Raw genomic sequence first — 8,397 nt, 5'->3', positions numbered from 1 at the left:
GTGACAAGGAGGAGGGACATGGACTTACAAGAGCATGGAAACTGGAGGCTGTTGTAAGAAGACCAGTTGGAAAACCAGTGAAGAGTGAGATAATTTGGAATGGTATGTTGCCAAATGGGCATGTTTATCCAAGGTATGTTGACTTTATTATTATGTGCAATACATTGGCAGGGTTTCTGTACTGTCAACTGTAATGTCAAAAGGAGATAATACAGGATAAATTTTTGTAGTAAATCTTTTCTTAGGATCACATTGACGTAATGTTACCTATTAGTCCGTGGGCCACCATCAGATATCGTACACTTTCGTAATATTGCATAGAAGCTAGTCTCAAGGAGCTTAACCAGTTATATGTGCACGTTTACGAAATAATAATATAAAAAAAAGGCTTCTTGGTATGTATAAAATAGTATTCCCTACGTTAAGTGATAGGAAAAGCAACTCTAAGCACTTTTCATCTATGGCAATTTGTGTTTAACGCCTTCGTTTTAAAGTTACAAGATGCTTAAATACGAAAATTGATCCAGCCTTTGGTCCTGATCTGAAAATAAAGGTAGAGACATCAGGATGGTTGCAAATTACTCTAAAATACAAGACAAACAATTTATATTCAGACAACATTGGGCTAATGTTAACTATTTGACCTATAAAAACAGTCAGTTATGCATGCTGTCATGAAAATACCATTTGCATCGTATTTTTGCTTAAACAAGTTGTACAGCCTAAACAGTTGCCATTAGACAAAGACTGTCTTAATGTAATTTGTTTGTCTTGTAAAGTAGAGTAATTTGCAACCATCCCGAAGTCCCTACCATGATATTCAGATTAGGAACAATGACTGGATTCCAATGAATTTTTCTTATTTAAACATCCTGTAATTAACTGGAATCCAACCTTTGTTCCTGATCTGAATATCATGGTAGAGACTTCAGGATGGTTGCAAATTACTCTACTTTACAAGACAAACAAATTACATTAAGACAGTCTTTGTCTAATGGCAACTGTTTAGGCTGTACAACTTGTTTAAGCAAAAATACGATGCAAATGGTATTTTCATGACAGCATGCATAACTATGACTGTTTTTATAGGTCAAATAGTTAACATTAGCCCAATGTTGTCTGAATATAAATTGTTTGGCTTGTATTTTAGAGTAGTTTGCAACCATCCTGATGTCTCTACCGTTATTTTCAGATCAGGACCAAAGGCTGGAAATTGATCAATTTTCGTATTTAAACATCCTGTATTAAAACGAAGGCGTTAAACACAAATTGCCATAGATGAAAAAGTGTTTAGAGTTGCTTTTCCTATCACTTAACGTGTGGGGAATACTATTTTATACATACCAAGAAGCCGATGTATGAATTTTCACTGTATGTTAATGTGCAAGTATTTTTGGTTAAGCTCTACGGATAAAGTGTTGAGAACATTGCTGCAACCTATTACAAGTGAAAAATTTCAATGCGGACATATGCCCGACGAAACTTGTTTTCTAGAGCTATTTTGTGAGGGTGGCCCACGGACTAGTAGGCATATGCAGGCGCGGATACGGGGGGGGGGGAGCCAGATGGCCCGGGCCCCAAAAAAATATTAGGATAACTAAATATTTGAAATACCCATGAATTTAGAAAACATAAAATATATTTAAGATACCCCTAAAAAGCTAGAGAGCTGGGGAGCGAAACCGGCCGCCGCTAGATAGCCCTGGACGCTGTCCTGCAAACTTAAAAAAAAAACTCCTCTATGGTTCCTTGGGCTTTACTATGCGGAGGTGGACGGGATGCTCAGGCAAGTTTTCAATTTTTTCGGTGTCTGATGTAACTTTTCACTCTCCTGCAGGGCCAGGGCACAACGGGCACGTGCCCAGGGCCCTGCGCTCTTATGGGCCGTAGTACGCCGTACCCAGGGGGGGGGCCGGGGGAGTCGGACGACCCCCCCCCCCCCCATCTGCTAAAATGTCCACTTTCTGAGAGAGTCAAAACGAAAACTGGTACCTTTCTGTTGCATTTCTGGAGAACTCATGATTTTGTTTATTTATTTTCAGTATTTAAGTTACGGAATCGTATATTGAATATTATAGAGCAACATTCAAAGGCCTAGGAAAAAATCTTTGTGACCTCATTCCTCACATGCAGCTTGACGCCACCGCTGGGCTCCTTCTCATCGCCATACGTGTTCCCCGCTTTTTCGTTGTAATGGTTGTAGTGGAGTGTATATTGGCGCATACTCTCGAGCCGAGCCGAACTCTTCAGAGAAAAGATGGCGACCTGGTGTCAGCCTATGCCACATTTCGTGGCATGGAGACCATTTTGGCCAAGCTCAGAGCAGATGCGGAGAATTATTCCCACATCGTGTTCATGAAAGCGGAAGAGGTTTTGGTCGAGGTGGGGTCATCGCATGACACCATCCCTGTGCCACGACTCTGTGGACGACAGACCCAGCGATCAAATGTTCCGAGCGAGAATGCTGAGGAGTACTACCGCCGGGCGGTGTACATTCCGATCGTGGACCACGTCTTGGCCGAGTTGAAGAGTTGGTTCGGTGACGACACAGTGCCTGTCGCACTTCAGCTCAAGCAACTCTTCAAAGACCCCAAAACGGATGTTGCGGCTGTGCTTCAAGCGGCAAAGCTCTACGAGCTCGACATGGAATCCCTGACACTCGTGAAGGCGCTGGGCATTATCTGCTCCGGTCTTCCAAACTATCAAAGAAGCCCAGGCACACGCCAGCACCAGCATGTTCCCCAATCTCGCCATTCTCTTGAAAACTCTATTGACGCTTCCAGTCTCCAACGCGGAAGCCGAGAGGTCTTTCTCAGAATTGAAAAGGCTGAAAACCTATCTGAGGATTAGCCTACCGTCGGCCAAGAGCGCCTGAATGGACTTGCCCTCCACTATGATATCCACATTTCAGTCGAGAGTTCGGCAAATTCGGCGAAAAAAACCGCCGACTACTCTTTGCTAAGTGAGGCACTTGTTGAATACTTGGGAATTTGTTAATATATTTCTTTAAATCAGCCAATCTTTGCAAATGTGTTACCTCAATCCCATGTAAAAGAAGCCCTATATAAATTCATTTTTATCTTCAGCTGTGTTAACATGTTAACTCTTTTGTAAAGGTTAGGTTTGTAATTTATATATGACCTGCATTATGGCTGGAGTAGGTAGGAAGACACCTACCGAACGGGCGCAAGCCACTCCCAGTGAGGTATATATGGGAGGTAAGAAGGGAGCTGAAGCCCTCCAAAGACCCTTCCCATGTCCTCACTAACCGTTTCCCTATTGTCTCACCAACACCGGAGAGTAGTTCAGCATGCTCTCTAAAGACAGATCCTCTCGTTATCCACACCACACTACATTCACACAACATATACACCTTTTCCCAAAATTCAAATTTCAAAATGGCGCACCTACAACAAGCCTCGGAGTCCCCGCCTGGGGGGGGGGGGACCACAAACTCCCCCAGGGATGACTCTCCTTCTGGCTGCCGACCCGAGAGGTGTCTTGGTAACTCCTCGAACCTCTTTCTTCTCAATTTCTGCAACATTCGCGGTCTTCGCTCTAATTTTCATTCGGTGGAACATCATCTCTCCTCCTCTAAACCTCACCTTCTCTTCCTTACCGAAACACAGGTTTCTGAGGCTACTGACAGTAATCTCTACTCTGTTCCCTCCTACTATTTCTATCCTAAATTTCAATCCAAAGCTGGATGTTGCGCCTACGTGCGCAACGACATCACTTGCTCTCGTGCCCACAACTTTGACTCTTCTGAATTTTCTACCATCTGGCTAAGACTTCATTGTCATTCTATTACTAAATACATCTTTTTTTTTTTTCTTTTTTTTTACAACAAAGGAGGCAGCTCAAGGGCACACACAAAAAAGAAAACAATAATAAAAAAAAGCCCGCTACACGCTGCTCCTAAAAAAGAAACAAAAGAGGTGGCCGAAAGGAAGATCAAATACGGGAGGAGAGGTGTCCTGATACCCTCCTCTTGAAAGAGTTCAAGTCGTAGGCAGGAGGAAATACAGATGAAGGAAGAGTGTTCCAGAGTTTACCAGCGTGAGGGATGAAAGAGTGAAGATGCTGGTTAACTCTTGCATAAGGGGTTTGAACAGTATAGGGATGAGCATGAGTAGAAAGTCGAGTGCAGCGGGGCCGCGGGAGGGGGGGAGGCATGCAGTTAGCAAGTTCAGAAGAACAGTCAGCGTGGAAATATCGATAGAAGATAGAAAGAGAGGCAACATTGCGGCGGAATTTAAGAGGTAGAAGACTATCAGTATGAGGAGGAGAGCTGATGAGACGAAGAGCCTTAGCCTCCACTCTGTCCAGAAGAGCTGTGTGGAGCCCCCACATGAGATGCATACTCCATACGAGGGCGGACAAGGCCCCTGTATATGGACAGCAACTGTGCAGGGAAGAAGAACTGGCGGAGACGGTACAGAACGCCCAACCTCGAGGAAGCTGATTTAGTAAGAGATGAGATATGAAGTTTCCAGTTGAGATTTTGAGTTAAGGATAGACCGAGGATGTTTAGTGTTGAGGAAGGTGATAGCTGGGTGTTGTCAAAGAATAGGGGATAGTTGTTTGGAAGATTGTGTCGAGGGGATAGGTGGAGAAACTGTGTTTTTGAGGCGTTGAAGGACACCAGGTTCTTCTTGCCCCAATCGGAAATAATAGTAAGGGCTGAGGCTAAGCGTTCTGCAGCCTCCAGCCTTGAGTCGTTAAGTTCCTGAAGGGTGGGTCTTCTATTAAAAGAAGTTGAGTAATGCAGAGTGGAATCATCGGCGTAGGAATGGATAGGACAGTTCGTTTTGGAAAGATCATCAATGAACAACAGAAAAAGAGTGGGAGATAGGACAGAACCCTGTGGGACACCACTGTTAATAGATTTAGGGGAAGAACAGTGACCCTCTACCACGGCAGAAATAGAACGGTCAGAAAGGAAACTGGAGATAAAGGTACAGAGAGAAGGATAGAAATCGTAGGAGGGTAGTTTGGAAAGCAAAGATTTGTGCCAGACCCTATCAAAAGCTTTTGATATGTCCAGCGCAATAGCAAAAGTTTCACCGAAACGGCTAAGAGAGGATTACCAAGAGTCAGTTAAGAAGGCTAGGAGATCACCAGTAGAACGCCCCTTGCGGAACCCATACTGGCGATCAGATAGAAGGTCAGAAGTGGAAAGGTGCTTTTGAATCTTCCGGTTAAGGATTGATTCAAAAGCTTTAGATAGACAAGAAAGTAAAGCTATAGGACGGTAGTTTGAGGGATTGGAGCGGTCACCCTTCTTAGGTACAGGCTGTATGAAGGCATACTTCCAGCAAGAAGGAAAGGTAGATGTTGACAGGCAGAGTCGAAAGAGTTTGACCAGGCAGGGAGACAGCACGGAGGCACAGTTTTTAAGGACAATAGGAGGCACTCCATCAGGTCCATAAGCCTTCTGAGGATTGAGGCCAGAGAGGGCATAGAAAACATCATTTTGAAGAATCTTTATAACAGGCATAAAGGAGTCAGAGGGGGGATAAGTAGGAGGAATATGCCCAGAATCGTCCAGAGTGGAGTTTTTAGAAAAAGTTTGAGAGAAGAGTTCAGCCGTAGAGATAGATGAGACGGCAGTGTTGCCGTCAGAACTGAGGAGTGGAGGGAAAGATGAAGAAGTGAAGTTGGAGGAGATGTTTTTGGCTAGATGCCAGAAGTCACGGGAAGAGTTAGAGAAAGCAAGGTTTTGACATTTTCTATTAATGAAAGAATTTTTGGTTAGTCGGAGAATAGATTTGGCACGATTTCGGGCAGAAATGTAAAGTTCATAATTAGCATTAGTTTGAAGGCTCTGGTACCTTTTGTGAGCTACCTCTCTATCATTGACAGCACGAGAACAAGCGTGATTAAACCAAGGCTTTTTAGCGTGAGGAGTAGAGAAAGAACAAGGAATGTATGCCTCCATTCCAGAGACAATCACCTCTGTGATGCGCTGAGCACACACAGAGGGGTCTCTATCCTGGAAGCAATAATCAGTCCACGGGAAATCGGAAAAGTACATCCTCAGGTCGTCCCACCGAGCTGAAGCAAAATGCCAGAAGCATCGCCTCTTCGGTGGGTCCAGAGGGTGTACAGGAGCGATAGGACAGGATACAGAAATAAGATTGTGATCGGAGGAGCCGGAGAGAACAGTTTGACAGAATAAGCAGAAGGGTTTGAGGTAAGGAAGAGGTCTAGAATGTTGGGCCGATCTCCAAGACGGTCGGGAATACGTGTAGGGTGCTGGACCAACTGCTCTCGGTCGTTGAGGATAGCAAAGTTGTAGGCTTGTTCACCAGGCTGGTCAGTGAAAGAGGATGAAAGCCAAAGTTGGTGGTGAACATTGAAATCTCCTAAAATGGAGATTTCAGCAAAGGAAGAGTGAGTCAAGATGTGCTCCACTTTGGAATTCAAATATCAAAGAATTTTACATAGTTGGTAGAATTAGGTGAGAGAAAAACAGCAGAGACATGTTTAGTAATAGAGTGAGAATTCAGTCTTCGCCAGATGGTGGAAAAATCAGAAGAGTCTAGGTCGTGGGCACGAGAGTGATGGCGTTGCGTACGTAGACGCAACATCCAGCTTTGGATTGAGATTTAGGACAGAGATAATAAAAGGGAACAGAGTAGAGATTGCTGTCAGCAGCCCCCGAGACCTGTGTTTCTGTGAGGAAGAGAAAGTGTGCTGTTTATCTCTCACCTAGCTCTACCAACTATGTAAAATTCTTTGACTATTTGAATTCTAAAGTGGAGCACAGCTTGACCCACTCTCCCTCTGCTGAAATCTCCAGCCTAGAAGATTTCAATGTTCACCACCAGCATTGGCTTTCATCCTCTTTCACTGACCACCCTGGTGAACAAGCCTACAACTTTGCTATCCTCAACGACCTAGAGCAATTGGTATATATATATATATATATATATATATATATATATATATATATATATATATATATATATATATATTTTTTTTTTTTTCGTTGCTGCCTATTGCGCCGGTAGGCATCTTCCCGGTGGGGCCTGATGGTCGGCCCAAGGCTTTCTTCCAGGTGGGGCCTGATGGTCGGCCCAAGGCTTTCTTCCAGGTGGGGCCTGATGGTCGGCCCAAGGCTTTCTTCCAGGTGGGGCCTGATGGTCGGCCCAAGGCTTTCTTCCCGGTAGGGCCTGATGGTCGGCCCAGCCCGTTCTGGCGCAGGCGAGTGTTTATAGTGGCGCCATCTTGCATTGGCTCATGCTGCCCCCCGGAACTCGTTCTTGATTCGTTTGGACGGCTTCCTCTAGAGTCCGGGTTGATGGGTGGTCTTCAGGACAGCATGTGGGTAGTTTTAAGCCACTTGGTGGTGACTGAAAAATCCAAGTGGTAGCGTGAGGATTCGAACCCGCGTCGTCCATCACGCGGTGAATGTGGGTCCAGTATGCTACCAGTTCGGCCACCACCTACCCAATATATATATATATATATATATATATATATATATATATATATATATATATATATATATATATATATATATATATATATATATATATATATATATATTATATATATATTTGCCACTTCACACTGTACAGTGTGTGTGTGCTAAGGCGGCCACTGTTGTTCTGAGGCACAGGCTTGGACATTTTTTTTTGTGCGTGTGTGTGTGTGTGTGTTATTTTTTTGTTTATTCTTTGTATTTATATGTTAAATCAATTTAAATAATGAATACAAAAGTGATGAAGGGCAAAAGCAAAGGTGTGAAGTGTTATCTGAAGGCTTGTTGTTGATACAGGTTGTTGACTTGTACTGTACAGGAAAGAAACGGCTGACTGCCGCACACTGCTCACTTCTCAGCCCCAGTAGAGGGATCATTGGCAACTACAATTTTTTCCCCATTTATCAAAAATGCAAAATCTTGTGCTTTCATGTGGTGACTTGCCTGGCTCCAAGGCGTTATTCTGTATAGTAATGTTTTCCAGACATGGCGAGGAAATACCTCCGGACAGGAAGTGTGCTGGCTGGCCTGCTGCTGCTGAGGACTCTTTGGATGAGTTCATGACAGTGACCAGCCAGCGTGTTGTTGAAGACTCTCAGGCTGTTGGTCTTCAAGCAGAGGCTCAACATGCCTCGGCTCAACCTGAAAATCCTGTGCCGGAATTGTACATTAGTTTTACTAGTATAGTTGAAAGTTTTTAATTGTACACCGATATATTTACTAAAATTATAATAATCAGAGTTGAACTTACAATAGGGATGAATTGTTCATTAGAGTTTTACTATTATATTTGGAAGTTTTTAATTGTACACCGATATATTTACTAAAAACATACGTAATATTCAAAGCTGAACTTACATTAAGGCTGGGCATCCATTTGTCCCAGGGGACTTCGTGGTGCAGTGGTT

Source organism: Eriocheir sinensis, unplaced genomic scaffold (genome assembly GCF_024679095.1).
Source record: "Eriocheir sinensis breed Jianghai 21 unplaced genomic scaffold, ASM2467909v1 Scaffold777, whole genome shotgun sequence".
Classification (NCBI taxonomy): domain Eukaryota; kingdom Metazoa; phylum Arthropoda; class Malacostraca; order Decapoda; family Varunidae; genus Eriocheir; species Eriocheir sinensis.
This window is presented reverse-complemented; position numbering follows the sequence as displayed.